At 38.9% G+C, this 18754-nt stretch overlaps 1 pseudogene; it reads right to left on the reverse strand.

The window, feature by feature from the left end:
• Nucleotides 1–331: 331 nt before the first annotated feature.
• LOC116082611 lies at nucleotides 332–1009 on the reverse strand (annotated as a pseudogene).
• Nucleotides 1010–18754: the final 17745 nt, after the last annotated feature.

Here is an 18754-nt window from a genome sequence, read left to right on the forward strand (position 1 = left end):
GATTAAGGGATTGAGTCCATTCTACAGTGGTCCTGGCTTGCCTCAGCCGACACTTGTTTCAGAATGAATTTAGGCTCAGGGAAAATACCGGTCCTCCCAGCTGTGTCTCAGGCAAGTGTTGGGGGAGCTTGCCTGTATGAGACGGGATCCAGTGGATCCAGTGGTGGTCACTCTTATAAGGACAATCTTCAGAGGAAGGAAAACCACCCTTCCAAACTGAGAGCTCATTCTCAGGATCCTCTCCAGGAACAAACATCCGCTGCCTCTCCCTTACCCAGGTCTAGCAGCTCCCGGACCAGTTCCGGGGGGATCAAACCCTAAAGTCCCTACATCACAGACAAGCCTGGAGTGTCCTCTGGGAAGAGCTGCCTGGTGGCTGTGCAGGTGTCGCTTCTTGTCGATGCAGCTTCTTCAGGGCTCTGTAAGCCTGCACAGCCCGTTCCCGCTCTTTCCCCAGGATCCGCTGACAGGCAAGTGAGGTGGCTGGAGCTGGGGACGCACCACCAGGGCCCAACAGCATCTTCAGCATTAGTGACTTCTTGCCAGGCGCATCTCTGCTTGTGCTCCTTCTAGGCTGAACTGTCAGCTCAGGGGGCTGCAGCACAACTTCTCCAAACTTCACAGTATCTTTTAGCAGCTCTTGCTTCCCTTTTCTTCTGGGCCTTTTCAAGTCGTCGCTTCTGGAACCCTCCTTTTTTCTCTTCTTGTTACTTAGCGTCTTTTTCATCTCCTGTCCACTTCTCATAATCTCTCGGAGCCTGAAAGGGATTTCTTGCTCATCCTGGTTCTTAGGCTTGCAATCCACTTTCTTCTTTTCTTTGCTCCGTTCTTTCAACACGAGGTTGAGCGTGGACCTGGGCTGAGGTATGTAGAAAAGTTACCAACTGGGTCCTCTCCTGGGGGTGGCACCCACCTGCGCTGTCCCGCAGTGAGGCTGTCCCTGCTGCCCCCGCCGCGCCTGCGGCTGTCCCGAGCCTCCAAGACAGGCCACTCGCCCGGTCCCCGCCATTACCCAGGATATAGCTTTCTAGAAGAATCTCAGAAGCCTCAGAACATACCATTTCTCACCTGACCTAAACTGTAATAGCATTGACATAATTTTATACGTTCATAGTCTGCATGAACACAGCTTCATAACCCAGTTTATTCTTATAACCTTAGACTGTTCTCAGTTAATAGCCTTAGTACCAAGACTATCTAAGTCCTCTTCCCTGTGTTCATGGTAAATATGGTGAAGCTCTGGTTGTTGCATACTTGGTGTCTGTAAAAGCAACTTATTCACCAGATGTAATAGTTATTGCACAGGCTTACAGCTGAGTAAGTTCACCCTTTCTAGCTCTTTCTGAACTCTGGCTGACTGATTCAACCCAGCTGTTTTGGCCCAAACTCATCTCAAGGCTGACTGATTCAATTTGGCTTCTCTCAGCTTCTGACTGAATTGTTCTGCTTGGCCTCGTATTAACTTTGGCAATATATTCTAACCGGCTCCTCATTCTCTGGCTGGTTCTGTCTTCACCTGCAACCTGTCTCTAGTAAAACTGCCTCCCCTTCCTGGAATCATTCTGTCAAATCTCTCTTTGATTCATCACTTTTTCTACCCTTAGCCATCACTTTCAAACATAGATGCTTCCTTCTACAAACTAATTTAACCTACATTGTTTGGAATTAAAGGTGTGTGGTGTGTACAAAGGGTGTGTATACTCCAGTTAGAGGGATTAAAGGTGTGTGGTGTGTCTGTATTTGTATCACACAGACCTAGAAGGCCTTTGGATGTGATCCCTTGCCAGAGCAGGTAAGGGTAAGCACAGACACTTGATTGATTACTGCTTGTCAGTATATGTGGTATCTATTTTTCTGTCCCTTATTTATTCCCTTTTCACTAAAGACAAGTTTCCGGGACCAAGTCAGGCTGGACACAGATATTCAGGTCACTTTATACCTCTGGACATGTCTTATCAGGCTAATTGTTATTGTAGTTTGCAGAATTACAACTAGATATGACTGATGATCATTTTTTTTCCTCCAGTAGCAATATATAGCAACTTCCAGCATTATGAAAGCTAGCCAATGAGAAAGTTCCATGTTAGTAGCAGTATGCTCTGAATTTTATAATTCAAATATACGGTGTCTTCATCAATGGGGTCTGAGGTAAAGTTCTTTTTCCAATTCTGTGGTCTGCCTCTTTCTTCACTTAAATGATGGTGCTTTTCACTGCATAGAAATATTTTAGTTCCATGATGTTTCATTTATTACTTGTTGGTTTGATGCCTGAACTCTGGGTCTAATTCAGAAAGCCCTTTCTATGCCAATGAGTTCCAGCATATACTGTTCCCCTATTAGATTTAGGGTATCAGGCCTTATGTCTAGAATTCCTTAATTTATTTGGAGTTGAATTTTATACAGGCTGAGAAATGAGGATCTACATCTACTTACTTAGTTTGATTAGCACCATTTCTTGACAATTCTGTCTTTTCTCCAGTGGGTATTTATTTATTTATTTTGCATCTTCAAAAAGGAAAGAAAGGAAGACAGAAAAAAGGAAAGAAAGGAAGAAGAAAGAAAGGAGAGAAAAAAAAGAAATGGTGCATAGGTGGATGGATTTGTATCCATGTCCTCAATTCTGTGATTGTTTTTTGATTTTAGTTCTTGTGTGTCATGTCCATATGAAATTTAAGACTATTTTCTCATTTTTTTGTGAAAATTTATTAAAATTTTGATAGAGATTGCATTGAATCTATAAATGGCTTTTAGTTGGATTTCCATTTTCACAACCTGTGAGCAAGGGAGCAAGGGTGGTCCTTCCATCTTCTGATATTATCTTCAATTTCTCTCTTTCTCTCTCTCATTTGATTTAAACTTTTCATTGTATAAATCTTTAATTTCCTTGATTAAATTTGTTCCAAAGTATTTCATTATTTTGAGGTTTTTGTGAATAATTTTTTCTTGATTTCTTTCTTTGTGTGCTTTTTGTATTTATATGGGAAGGATGATAATTTTGTGTGTTTGTTTGTATCTTACTAGTTTTCTCAAAATATTTCAGCTGGAGGAAATTTCTAGTAGAGGCTTTGGAGTCTTTTATGCATAATCATACCATCTTCAAAGAAGTATACCTTGACTTGTATCATCTTCATCTTCTTTGGTTGTCTTATTGCTCTAGCTAAGAGTTTAGGTGCTATACTGAATAGTTATGGAAAGAGGGGACAACCTTTTTTTGTTCCTGATTTTATTGGAAACTTTGTTTTTTTTTTTCAGTTTAGAAAACTGTTGAGTGTGATCTTACTGTATGTTGTCTTTATTATATTTAGATATGCCTTCTATATCTCTATCCTTTCCAGGACTTTTATCATAAAGGGATTTAGGATTTTGTCAAAGGCATTTTATTTAATCTAATGAAACAACCATGTCTTTTCTTTTAATGCACGGCTTACAGAATATATTATGTCCATTGATTTACATATATTGATCCATATCTACATCTCTGAAAGGAAGCTGATTTGATTAATATGGATAAATTTTTGAAGTGTTTTTGAATTGGGTTTATCAGTATCATGTTGAATTTTTAACATTTATGTTCATTAGAGAGATTGACCTATAATTTCTTTTTTTATATATCCTTGTCTGGTTCTGGTATCAGGATAATACTGACTTTGAAAATGGAAGTTGGAATTTTTCTTTTATTTTCTATTTAATGGTGTCTCTGTTTAGCCATGGTCTCTACAACAATAGTAACTCAAACTAGGACAATTTTAGGAGTTTTGCTTCTATTGATTTTTTGAAAGTATTATAGAATTTTGCACTGAAAACAATTGGCTCTGGGCTCCCCCCACACATACTAATTTATGTTTTTTATTCACCTTACATCCTGATGACAGGCATACCACCCTCCTCTTCTTCCAGTTCCACAGTTTTAAGTCCCTCCTTCTATTACCCCTCCTCTTCTCCTCAGAGAAAGGGGTAGCACCCCACCCCATGATATCCAGTCCCAGAAGGACTAGGCACATCCTCTCCCACTGAGGCTCAACCAGGCTGTCCAGGTAGGGAAAGAGGATCCAATGTTAGAGCACCCACTTGAAGACTAAGCTTCACATTTGCTACAAATGAGTAGGGGACCTAGGTACAGCCCCTGCATGCTCCCTGGTTGGTGGGGCTCTGGGCTTTTTTAAGATGAGAGGCTTTTTTGTCCTTTTATTGAAAATAGATTTTTTTTCTTCATGTTATATATACTGATTACAGTTCCCACTCCTCTACTCTTCTAATACCTCACCACCTTTCATCGCACCTAGATTCCCCCCTTTTCTGTCTCTCATTAGCAGGCAAGCAAGCTTCTAAGGGATTAATATTAAAATATAAGGATGCAAAACAAAGCCAACGCGTTGTAACTGGAAAAACAAAGAGAAGGAGACAAGCCCAAGGGAGAGCATAAGAAATAGAGACCTATTTGTCTGCACACTCAAAAGTCTCATAAAAACACTAAACAGGATGTCAAAATATGTACCCAAGGACCTTGTGCAGGCTCATGTAGGCCCTGTGCATGCTGTTTCAGTGTCTGTGAGTTTGTATGTGCTTTGGTCATGTTGATTGAAAGGGCCTTGTTTCCTTGGTGGCCTCTACTCCCTCTGGCTCTTATACTTTTTCTGCCTCCACTGCTATAGGATTGATTCCCTGAGCCCCGAAGAGAGAGATTTAACAGAGAGCACCTATTTCAGGCTGAATGTTCCAAGATGTCTTGTTCTTTGCATAATACCTGGCTGTTGGTCTCTGAATTTGTTCCCATATGCTGTCTTTGTTGACAGCTAATCAAGGCACTGAGTTTTGAATATAGCAGAAAGTTATTAGAGATCACTTCATTGCTATTTTTTTCCTTAGAACATTAGTATTTGTCTTTTCCTGGGTCACTGGACTATCTAGTCTCAGGATATTTGGTCATCTAAGCAGTGTCAGATATGGATTACAAATCATGGAGTGGCCATAAGTCAAATCAGATATTGATTGGTTACTTCCACAGGCTTTATGCCACCATTACATTTGCATATCTTATATGTAGGATATCATTGTAGATCGAAAGTTTTTGTAGCTGTCTAGGTATTTATTTTTCTCTTTTGATAGCATGCAGAGTATCTTCTTATTCCAAAGTTGCTGGAATAGAGAAGTGGTGGTTCTATATAGGCATCAGCTCATCTTCTCAACGTTCCATGAGTTGTGTAGGTATTGTCTTTGGCAATGGGGCCTTTTAAGCAGTTTGTGGAGAACAACCTATAGTCTTTGTAGCAGCCTGGGGTTTTGGGAGTTATTCTCAAGTAACCCTTACTTTTAGCTGTCTCTACCCATATTCCATCCTTTTTACTTCTCCTTTTTCCCCTCCCCATATGATCTTCCCATTCCAGCCCCAACCATCCAACTATAACTATCTATTCTATTTCCCTTTCTTAGTGAAACCTGTCACCACTAGTCCCTTAGTCTATACCTAACCTCAGGAATTCTACCTATTGTAGCTTAGTTATTATTGGCTTAATAGTTAATATCTCTATATAAACAAATATATACCATATTTGCTTTCTGAGTCTGGATTACCTCACTCAGAATGATATTCTCTAGTTCCATCTATTTACCTGTGAATTTTGTTATTTTTTTTAGCTGCCAAGTAATACTCACATGTATAAATGCACCGTATTTTCCTTATCTAGTCTTCTGTTGAGGGTCATCTAGTATGTTCCTGTTCCTAGCTATTATGAATAGAGCAGCAATGAACATGGTTGAGCAAGTGTCTCTGTAGTAGGATGAAGCACCATTTGGGCTCATGCCCAAGAGTAGTAGAGCTATATCCTGAGGTAGATTGAATCTCATCTTCCTTAGGAACTGCCTCACTGATTTACACAGAGGCTTTACAAGTTTGCACTCCTACCAGCAAAGGACTAGTGTTCCCTTTACTCCATGTCCTTGATAGCATGAGCTGCCACTTTTATTGACCTATTCTGATAGGTGTGAAATGAAATCTTAGAGTAGTTGGGGCTTTTTAGTTCATTAATTTATTTTGACGTATGTGAGTACACTGTTACTGTCTTCAGATATACCAGAAGAGAGCATCAGATGCCTTTACTGTTTTGAGCCACCAAGTGGTTGTTGGGACTTGAACTCAGGAACTCTGGAAGAGCAGTCAGTGCTCTTAACTGCTGAACCATCTCTCCAGCCCCATCAAAGCAGATTTGATTTGTACTTCCCTGATGGCTAAGGAAGTTGAATGTTTCAAGTGTTTCTCAGCCATTTGAGTTTCCTTTTCTGAGAATTATATTTAAATTTCTACTCCTTTTTAAAAGTAGATTATTTATTTTCTTGATATCTAGTTTTTGAGTTTTTCATATATTAGATATTATTTCACTATTGGATGTGGCCCAGAGAGGCCCCGGTGTATAGAGACAATAAATATGCCTGCTAATCCCTTTACTTATGGCCTAGGAATGTTCCACAGCTTACATTATTATGTTTTTGTTGCATCTTACATGATTCTATATAAACTAAAGTATGCAATATTTATTGGTCATAAAGGTGTGATTGGATGACAACTGGTCCTTTTAAATTTTTGTGATGTAAATAGCTGCATCATTACTGATTTGAGGATACACTGTACTGCCACAAGATGCACATAATCTGATGTTGTGAGACTGATGACAGTCATATGTTGATTCTTTCCACTAATGTATTGCAGTGTCCTATAAGAAACTTGAACATTACTTTAATATCTCCATCCAAATAATGGCTAATCCTTTTATTGAAATAAGTGACAATTGCTTGTAGATGGGTATGGGACAGCTGGCACTGGTCATGTGAGTGCATGAAAACTTGCCCCAGCACTTGCCTGGGTAGTGCAGGAGTGCTGGCCCCAGTGGCTGGTGGAGGTGCAGGAAAGTTGGCAGGTTGACTGATTTCAGCTACCATCCAGGGCTTTAAGTTGGCCCATGGTATATCAAGAACCTCAACATAAAACCAGATACACTGAATCTAATAGAAGAGAAAATGAGAAAGAGACTTGAACTCATTGACACAGGGGGAAATTTCCTAAACAAAAATCCAATAGCTCAGGCTCTAAGATCAAGAATTAATAAATGGGATCTCATGAAATTGAAAAGCTTCTGTAGGGCAAAGGACATAGTCAGTAGGACAAATTAGAAACCTACAGATTGGGAAAAAAACTTTACTAACCATACATCCAAAAAGGATTAATATCTAAAATATATAAAGAACTCAAAAGGCTAAGTACCAAGAAACCAAACAACCCAATCAAAAGATGGGGTATAGAACTAAACAGGGAATTTACAACAGAGGAATCTCAAATGGCTGAGAAACACTTAAAGAAATGTTCAAAGTTCTTAATCAGCAGGGAAATGCAAGTCAAAATGACCTTGAGATTTCACCTCACACCAATCAGAATGGCTACATTCAAAAACTCAAGTGACAGCACATGTAGTCAAGGATATGGAGAAAGAGGAATACTCCTCCATTGCTGGTAGGATTGCAATCTGGTACAACCACTCTGAAAATCTGGAGATTAGTCAGAAAATAGGAAATAGATCTACCTGAAGACCCAATTATACCCCTTTTGGGCATATATCCAAAAGATGCCCCACCATGCCACAGGGCACATGTTCTACTATATTCATAGCAGACAAATATGTGATAGCTAGAAGCTGGAAGTAACCCAGATGCCCCACAACAAAAATGGATACAGAAAATGTGGTTCATTTACATAATGGAATACTACTCAACTATTAAGAAGGAGGAAATCATGAGTTTTGCAGGTAAATGGGTGAAACTAGCAAATATAATCCTGAATGAGGTAACTCAGACCCAAAAGGACTTGCATGGTATGTACTCACTATTAAGTCGATATTAGCCAAAAAAGTACAGAATACCCAGGATACAATCCATAGAAGCCAAGAAGCTAAAGGGCCCAAGTGAGGATGCTTCAATCCCATTTGGGAGGAAGCAGACAACAATCATTGAGGTTGGGGGGAGGGAGTTATTTGGGTGGAAAAGGGAACAGGGAGGGGAAGAGGGGAACCTGACCAGGTTTTTTGGTGTTGGAACAGGACTGAAGCCAGCAGAAGGAGTGGAAAAAGGTAACTTTGGGAAGTAGGAGGTGGGGTGACACTTTAGAATGTACCAGAGACCTGGGAGGTGAGACTCTCATGAATCAAAGGGAAGGGACCTTAGATAAAATGCCGTCGTACACTGGAGAGAGGGAACTTGTAGAGTCTACCCCAGTAGAAATACAGGGCATCAAGTGGAGGAATGGGGTTGCCATCCCACTCAAAAGCTCTGACCCAGAATTGTTATTGTCTAAAAGAACTGCAGGGTCAAAAATTGAGATGAGTCTGGGAGAAAGGAAGTTCAGTCACTGGCCCAAATTGGGCTCCAGCTCAAGGGGAGGTCTCAAGACCTGACAAGAACTCAGCATGACTGCCCTCTGAAAGGCCCAACAAGTAGCTGAAAGAATGAGATGCAGATATTTACACCCAACCAATGAAGAGAAGTTGGTCACTCTGTGGTTGAATTAGGGAAAAGTTGGAAGAAGCTGAGGAGGAGGGTGACCCTATAGGAAGACAAGAAGTCTCAACTAACCTGGAGCCTCAAGATTGCTCAGACTCTGAGCCACCAACCAAGCAGCAAACACAAGCTGATATGAGGCCCCCAACACATATACAGCAGAGGACTGCTGGGTCTTGACTCTGTGAGAAGATGCACCTAACTCTCAAGCGAGTTGAGGCACCAGGGAGTGGAGAGTTTTGTTGGGGTGGGTGTGGGCTGGGTGGGGATATCCTTGTGGATGGAGAGCATCAAGGAAGGTAGTTCAACCTCTGGCTTCCACATGTACACACACACACACACACACACACACACACACACACACACACAAGTAATATATTCATATGTAAAGCTATTACCATTAGGTATACTATGGAATGAATTAAACTAATAAATAATGCTTTTATTTATTTTATGTGTATAAGTATTTTGCCTTCATAATGTCTGTGTACCAAGTGTGTATCTCATGTATAAGTAGGATAGAAAAGGGCATCAGATCTCTTGGAGCTGTAATTACAGGTAATTTTGAGCCACCACCTTTTGGTCAAAGAAACTGAATCTAGGTCCTCAGGAAGAACAGTGGAGTGCTCTCAACAGCAGAGCCACTTTTCTGAGCGAGATAAACTTTTGCAAAGTACACTGGAATCAGGGGAAAAGTCCATCAGCATTTGCAGGTTTGGCTTTTAGGTTGCCTGAATATGACTGTTTATTAGGTTGGAAGGTAATGTGAAATGAGAATGTGGTGAAAAAAATTAATGAGCAAATATTTGAACATAGGTCAGTTTTTGGACAACTTGGAATATGTCTACACAATGTTGTGCACAGTGTGTGTTTCTGTGTGTGTCTATTTGTATATACATTATATGTGGATTATGGTGTATATGCAAGATGTGGGTTAGGATAGAGATGGAAAGGAAAAGAGGTTGCTTGAGGTATCTCCCTCATGGGATCGTGCACTCCCACATAAAATCCAAATATAATAAATTTTGGAATGCAAGCAGAGATTATCCATCAAGTTGCAGAGGTGGAAGGCTGCCTTCAGACATGGAATATGACAGGTAATTATCCAGTCTTTTGACATCATGTCTGCTACCCAATAATTCAAACTACTGGTATGAACTAAAAAGCAAAAATCTTGATGTAGTTGGAAAAGAAGCTTGAGAAATTGTCTCCACCACATGTACTGGAGTCTATTCTCTCATTTTCAGCAGGGAAATAATGAAAGGTAGCCTGGAACAGGCGTGTCCTCAGGAGAGCCGTGGTCTCTCAGTTTATTGTGGTTCTTTCATTTTCTATAAATGTTAAGCTAAAGTAAAAAGACTCTGAAGAGTAATTGAATAATTGAATTCCTTATATATGCACAGTGCTTCAGTGGTTCAAAATGACTTTATATTCCACAGGGAAAAACATGGTCATCATTATTCTTTGTTTTCTTAATTGTTAATTTTAATTTTATTTCTATGGATATTTTGCATGCTTGTGTGTCAGTTTCCCACATGGCTCCAGTGTCTGTGGAGGCCAAAGAAGATGTTAAGTCCTGTGGTAGGAAAGTTACAGATGATTGTGAGCAACCATGTGTGTGCTAGGAATTAGACCTGAATCCTCTGGAAGAATAGCCAGTATTCTTAATCAATGAGCCATCTATCTCTTCAGCCCTGTTCTTGGTGGGGTTTGTACATATACAGTAATACAAAATGGAACTGTCAATGTAGCTTAGTGGTGGAATTCATACCTAGCATGTACAAGGCCCTGGATTTACTCCTAGTACCAAATAAAGTCCATACAAAGTAGTTAAAGTGGTATGTAGCAGTAACACACTATTTTCTTCCTTTGTCAGCATATTTGATTTTTAAATTAAAATATGATATTACTATTATATGAATGGAGTTAGGCTTTTGATTTGGGGCCCTTTGAAGTATCAGAGAAATTTTATTTGAAGTAATGTGATAAATGTAGGCAATTTCACAAATGCCTCTTTCATTACAAAAGAGTTTTAAAGAAAGTAATTATATAGACATATAGGAGCCCCTCTTCCAAGCCCACCTTCATCCCCTAGAGAACCCACCTTTTGGTTCAGAACCAGACTTCTCTAGTTCTCTACTAATGCCTCTTTCAACTTTCTTTCTAACCCAACTCTATTTCTTTGTGATTCATACCTACTTGTAGAATCACTGTGTACTAGGGTGTCCCCGAAGCCACACTAGCTGGGATTCTGGCAGGTGATTTTATTATCCTCTTGTCTCTCCAGACTAACTCCTAGTCCTGCTGCAGCCTGATGTCAAGAGCCACTGCCATGCTCAACTCTGGGACTCCACTTCCTGGTGCAAAGCCAGGGTCCCCTTAGTTCTTTTCTACAGCACCTTCAGCCTTTCTAGCCCATCCCTATTTCCTTGTAACACCTACCAATGCACAGAAATGCTTTCTGCCTGGAAACCCACAGCCATCACATTTGCTTAGGCCACAGACTCAGCAACAGCAGCCAAAGAAGAGGATACCTACACAACAGAAATGAGACCAGGTATCTATACCTGGAAACACACCAAATATCTTAACTCCATATGCCTATATCCCAGAGCAAAAGCACAAACATGAACAACCAAGACAATATGCCTCCTATAGAAGCCACTAGTGCTATTGCAATAGGTCCTGAACAACACAATTTAGCTGAAACATAAGACATGGACTTCTAAAGAGCAATTATGAATATGTCCAAGGACTTTAAAGAGGATATGGGATTAATGCCTAATAGAAACCTTGAAAATACAAAAAGTTGAATGAAATAATGGAAACAACTCAAGACATGAAAGTAGAACTTAACAAAGAAATAGAATCATTAAAATAAACCCAATCTGAAATTAAATCAGAGATAAAAAATTTAGAATGTCAAATAAAATCTTCAGAAGCAAGCCTCACCAACATACTATATGACATGGAAAAGAGAATATCAGATCTTGAAAAGAGAGTAGAAGAAATGAATAGCTCAGCCAAAGGGAATGTTAAATTAAAAAAAAAATCCAGATATAAAACATCTAGGAAAACTGGGACACTGAAAAACAATCTATAAATAATAGTGCACTGGATAGTTTATTTCAATTTGACAGAAACTACAGTTATTTGAAAGGAGGAAATTCAATTGAGAAAAATGCCCCCATAAATTCTTGTTGTTGGGAATTGATGGGGAGGGACCAACACATTGTAAGTGGAGCTATCCTTGGTCTGAGCAAGCCATGATGAGAAAGCCAGTGAGCAGCTCCCCTCAGTGGGCTCCGTATCAGCTTCTGCCTCCTCCTGTCTTGCTTGACTTCCTGTTCTGACTTCTCTCAGTGACTATCATGTGAAAGTATAAGCCAAACACATCCTTTTCTTCTTGACCTCATTTTGGTTATGGTGTTTCATTACAGCAATAGAAATCCTAACTAAGACAAATAGGGGTAGAAGAAGGAAAAGAAACCCTGGTGAAAGGCGCAGAAAATATTTTAACAAAATCATAGAAGAAAAATTTCCCAACCTAAGAAAAACATATTTATTTGGAGTCAAGAAACATACAGAATATCATAGAATATAGTAGATAGAATCATAAAATATATTACCTACAACAAATTAATAGAAACAGTAAACATGAAAAACAAAGAATATTAAAAGCTTTGAGGGGGGAATAAAAAGTCACATGCAAATGCATACCCATTAGATTAGCATCTGACTATTCAATAGAAAATTTGGAAGCCAAAAAGTCTACGATAAAGGAACTCTGAGAGATCACAGATGCTAGCATAGACTATAGTACCCACCCAAACTGCCAATTATGATCAATAGAGAAAGAAGAAACAGTCTATGATTTAAACAACTTAGGTGGGCGAGAGAGATGACTCAGTGGTTAAGAGCACTTATTGCTCTTCCAGAGGTCCTGAGTTCAATTCCCAGCAACCACATCATAGCTCACAACTATCAATAGTGGGATGCCATCTTCTGGTGTGTCTGAAGATAGCTGCAATGTACTCATATAAACAAAATAAGAAAGAATAAAAACAGGCAACCTAGGGAAGTAGGAGGTTGGGGGGACCCTCCAGAATGTACCAGAGACCTGGGAGGTGAGAGACTCTCAGGACTCAAAGGGAGGGACTTTAGATGACATGCCCTATAGTAGGGAGTATAGTATAGAGTCCACCTCCATCAGAAAGACAGGGTATCAAGTAAGGGATGGGGTTGCCATCCCACAGTCAAAACTCTGACCCACAATTGTTTCTATGTGAAAGAACTGCAGGGATGGAAATGGAGAGGAACCTGAGGAAAAGAAGGTCCAGTGACATGCCCCAAAGTGGGATCCAGCTCAAGGCCTGACGCTATTACTGAGGCTATGGAGCACTCACAAAAATGGACCTATCATGACTGCCTTCCTAAAGACCCAACAAGCAGCTGAAAGAGTCAGATGCAGATATTTGCACTCAACCAATGGATTGCTGATCCCCGTGATTGAACTAGGGAAAAGCTGAAAGAAGCTGTGGAGGAAGGTGACCCTGTAGAAGCACCAGCAGTCTCAGTTAACCTGGACCCCTAAGATCTCTCAAACACTGGACCACCAACTAGGCAGCATATACCAACTGGTATGAGGCTCCCAACACATAAAGCAGAGGACTGCTGGGTCTGGGTTCAGTCAGAGGAGATGCACCTAACCCTCAAGAGACTGGAGGCCCCAGGGAGTTTAGAGGCAGAGGGCAGGGGGCATGGAATGTGGAATAGTCAAAGGGTGGACCAGGAGGGGAATAAAATTGGGAGTATAAATAAATAAATAAATAAATAAATAAATAAATAAATAAAATATTTTAAAAACACACACACTAGGTAATGTCTGTCCAATATGCCAACTTTCCAGAAGGTACTAGATGGAAAACTTCAGCCTGAAGAGAAGGTTCACTAGACATGAGGACACCAGGCATAAATAATCCTAAAACAGTAAATTAGAAGGGGCAAATGAAACAAATCAAAAACAAAACAAAATAAAACTCCAAAGTGAAAACCTCTTACCACCAAAGTAAAATAATAGGAACCAATAAACAATGCTCATTAATAATTCTCAATGTTAGTGGTCTCAATTTCTCAATTACATGACACAAACTCACAGATTGGATTAGAAAACAGGATTCAACTTTCTACTGCATCAAGATATAGCCATCAAGGGTATACATCAGCTTAGGGAAAAATGATAGAAAAAGGCATTCCAAGATGAAGCAAAAATGGATTAGGAATAGTTATTTTAAGATCTGACAAAACAGACTTTAAACAAAACCAAGCATAAAAGATAGGAAAGTATACAATGTACTCATGAAAGAAAAATTTACAAAGGACATTGCAGTTCTAAACATTTATGCACCAAACACAAGAACACTCAAGGACATAAATGCAACATTACTACAGCTACAATCACACATTAACCTTGCCATAGTGATAGTAGGTGACTTTAACACCACTATTTGCTAATAGACAGGTCATCCAAACAAAAACTAAACAGAAATTCTGAAGTTAAATAGCATCATAAGTCAAATGGACCTCACAGTAATCACCAGAACACAAAAGAATATACTTTTCTCCCATAAGCTCATGTAATTTTCTTCAAAACTGATAACATAGTAGTATACAAAGCTAGTCTCAACATGTATGAAACAATTGAAATGGCACCCTAGAACTATTTGACTACCCCGGATTAAAGCTGGATAGACAGCAGCAACAACAGAAGTGGTAAAAAGTTTATTAACTCATGGAAAACAAGCAACTCATTCCTGAATGAAAATTGAGTCAAGACAAATTAATAAAGAAATTAAAAACATTTTATAATTGAAAGAAAATAAAAATTCAAAATACCCAAGTTATGAGACACAATGAAAGCAACTCTAAGAGTCAAGTTCATAGCATCAAGTACCTATTTAAATAAATTGGAGAGCTCTCATATTAACAACTTAATGACACACTTGGAAGCTCAAGTTGGCTTCATCCCAGAGATGCAGGGATAGTTCAACATATATAAGTCAATAAATTAGACATATCATATAAACAGACTGAAATAAAAAAATTCACACAATCATCTCATCAGATGCAGAAAGAACATTGGCAAAATCCAACATTCCTTCATTATAAAAGTTCTGGAGACATCAGGGATACAATGGATATACCTCAACATAATATAGGCAATTTACTGCCTGCCCATAGCCAATGGAGAGAAATTAAAAGAATTTCCCCTAAGATCAGAACAACACAAGGATGTACATTTTCTCCATACCTGTTCAATATAGTACTTGAAATATATAGCCTGAGCAATAAGAAAACTGAAGGAAAACAAGAGAATATAACTAGAAAAGGAAGAAATGAAAGTGTCTTTATTTGTATATACTTTTATAATTAAGAGACCTAAAGACTCTTCCAGTAAACTTCTACAGCTGATAAACACTTTCAAAAACATACCAGGGTACAAAATTAACAAACAAAATTCTATCACCCTTACGATAAAAAATGACAAACATTCTAAGAAAGAAATAAGAGAAATAGTATCTTTAGCAATAGCCTCAAATATAGATTGTGATAATGCAACCAAGTAAATGATAGAGTTCTATAAAAAAATTTTATGGGATTAAAGAAGGCTCTTCCATCCTGCAGAATAAGTAGGATTAATATTGTGAAAATGGTCATTCTACCAAAAGCAATCCACAGATTAAATGTAATCCCCATTAAAATTCTAATACAATCTTCACAGGAAAAAAAAAAACAGTCTTCATCTTTATATGAAAACACAAAATACCCAGGATAGCTAAAATAATTCTAAATAATAAAATAACTTATTACAGTATCACCACTGTATATTTCAAGTTGTAGAACAATAATAGCATAAAATAATAATATCATAAAGAAAGACATACATATACAGTTTGAATGAAAATTTCCCATCTTGGTTGATAATCTACCTCCAAAATTCAAAGGTCATCTAACAAAATTCCCAACACCAAGGGACTCCCAGCTTTTTTTACATATTATAACTATTGCTGTTGAGTTGTCCCCAAGAGGTCGAAAGTAAGTGTTTATTGCTGAAGATGCTATTTACTTCAGACATGGGGCTCAGAGGCTCCTATCTAGAACTGACCCGAATGCTTCCTCCGTGTAGACTAACTTTCACAGTACTAGAAAATTCCATGTAACCTTCCAAGGATGGAAGCAACTAATAGCGCTACCTGTCTATGATGCCTCTGAACGACAGTAATGACCAATGTGGTATGATAACTGTACAGGTAGACTGTTGGACACATACCTTCACAATAACAAAAGCTTTCTAATTGGGGCATAACCTCTGCTCAACAAGAGGCAAACCAAGCTTGGAACTGGAAACCTAGCCAACTACGCAGGGCTAGTAAAGCCACAGAGCTTGGAGTAAGACCTACAACTTAGTCTTTCCTAAACCAGAATAATCCACAACTACATTCAAGATGTCTGTTCTTATCACATGTAATTCCTCACTCTGCATCAAAAAAACTTTCTTTTGGAATAGAAGGAGATCATTACAGAAGACAAGAACTAACCAAAATGCAGAAGGGTTAAGCCCAGACCCAACTGATACATTTTTATGACACCCACCACTCTTAAGGCTCAGGGATCATTGAGAAAAAGGGAAAGGAAAGACTGTAAGAGCCAGTGGATCAGAGGTTTGTGAGATTGTGTCTCCTAGGAATGTCAAATACTACCTCCATAAGGTCTCACCCACATGACCACATAAACATGAGCTGAATGAGACAACAATGGACATGCTAAAGTGGACAGGGGACAAGACCACCAGTCCTCAAACATACACACACAAAAACTAGATACAACTGAGAAATACAAAGAGTGGGGAAAATGGACTTCCTAGAGAAGATCACAATGATAAGAGTCCAGGAGGGTCATTGTAAATGTGCCACCTTAGTTAATGTAGAAACTCAAGGACTGAAGGGGACATGGAGAGAAGTTGAGGCTTAGCACCATGTGGCAGTGTCAGAGTCCCCAAAGAAAGCCCAGGAAACCATTGGTGAAGGGGCAGCCCAGTTTCAATGGAGAACCCAACCTTTAGAAGATACCAGCTCCCTGGGATGACTGATAAGGAGCAGCAGCTGTGGAGTGAAGCCAACTGGAGCTTAGAAGACAAACTGTGTGTTGTGCATGTCAGTGCAGAGAAGTGCCACTGCTAAGGTCCTTTGGAGTCTAGAAGATTGTGAGTGGGTTACATACGTCAAGCACTAAACTTTTTATGCTGTTGAAATTTAGTTTTGCTTTGATTTGATTGTGACTCTGACTTGGATGTCCTCTCTTGAAGTAAGAAAGTATTTAACTTGTGTTTTTTCTGATTTTGTAGGAACCAGTTATGCGATAGTTGATAGTTTAGAAAGGCCTTGGATACTATAGAGAGACTTTATCATTTTTCAGAGACATTAGAGTATCAGAAATATCTTAGCTATTTTAGAGAGACTAAATTTTAAATAAAAGACTGAATTTTTAAAGCGTTTGAACTTTTAAAGACTATGGTACTTTTTAAAAGTTTGAATGTCTTATATTTGTGATAATAATATTAATATGAAATATTGAGGATAGACTAGGAAGGAAAGGTTATAGTTTACAGTGGTGCATTTTTATTATCAAGTTGACAAGAAGTCAATTGTGCTGGTTAGTTTTATTTCAACTTGCCACAAGCTAGAGTTATTTTGGAAGGCAGACTCTCAGTTGAGAAAATGATTCTACCAGAATCACCATGGGCAGTACCACCTTGGGGTGGTGGTACTGATTATATAAAAAAGCAAGCTGTCCAAGTCCTGCAGAACAAGCTAGTAAGCAGCACCCTCCATGACCTCTACATCAGCTCCTGCCTCCAGGTTACTACCCTGTGTGAGTTTCTGTCTTGATTTCCTTTATTGATGGACTATGGTGTGCAAGTGTAATTCAAATAAACCCCTCCCCCCTTTCATGGCGTTTTATCAGCAACAGAAACTCTAAATAAGTCACTGTGTATTCACTCCTTCCATTCCGTCATGCAGTGAACACGGCTTTCAAATTCTATAATGCTGCCCAACTAATGAATGATGTAATGGAAGCAGGGCATATAGACCTCTCTTTTGGCTGGGTAAATCCTGCTTTTTCTCCCACTCACTGCAGGTGTTTCAACTCATGCAAGTAAAATCAGATTTTCCGTGCTTAGACCAACCTTCTCAAATTTCTCACCAGCAGGGCATGAGGTCCTAATTACTTCATGGGTACCAGCTAATTAATTAAGAAATTGTTTTTTTGCAGCCTTTAATCTGGGTTCAGCCAGGCACTATTTGGCTAGAAGTCCAAGCAAACAAACCCAAGAAATAAGGTGGAGTAGCCAATTTAATATCTAACAAAATATACTTTCAATCAAAACTAAGCAAAAGAGACAGGGAAGGACATTTCATACTCACAAAAAAAAAATCTTCCAAGATAATATCTCAATTCTGAGCATCTTATGTCCCAAACACAAGGGCATCTGCATTTGTAAAAGAAACATTGCTAAAGCTTAAAGCACACATTGAACCCCATACATTAATAATGGGAGACTTCAACACCTCACTCTCACCAAAAAACAGGTCATTCAGACAAAAACTGAACAGAGAAATAATGAAGTTCATCAATGGTATTGGAAATCAAATGGTATTTTGATTTATCTACATAATCTACAGGACAGTACATCCAAACACAAAATAATAGACCTTCTTCTTAGCATCTCATGGATCCTTTCCCAAAACTGACCATATACTGGGTCACAAAGCAAGCCTCAACAGATACAAAAAAAAAATTAAATAACTCCTTGTATCTTATACCACCATGGATAAAAGCTGGACTTCAACAGCAACAGAAATAAGAGAAAGCCTACACATTCATGGAAACTGAATAACTCTCTACTCAATGATCTCTCTGTCAGGGAAGAAATAAAAAAGAAATTAAAGTCTTTCTAGAATTCAATGAAAATAAGCAGACAGCACACCCATACTTATGGGACACTATGAAAGCAGTATTAAGAGGAAAACTTACAGCTCTGAGTGCTTCCATAAACAATTTAGAAATTTAACCAGCAATTTAAAAGTACAGCTGAAAACTCTAGGGAAAAAAAAAAAAAACAAACACACTGAAGAGGTGTAGAAGGCAAGAA

This window comes from Mastomys coucha, unplaced genomic scaffold (genome assembly GCF_008632895.1).
Source record: "Mastomys coucha isolate ucsf_1 unplaced genomic scaffold, UCSF_Mcou_1 pScaffold7, whole genome shotgun sequence".
In the NCBI taxonomy this organism is placed as follows: domain Eukaryota; kingdom Metazoa; phylum Chordata; class Mammalia; order Rodentia; family Muridae; genus Mastomys; species Mastomys coucha.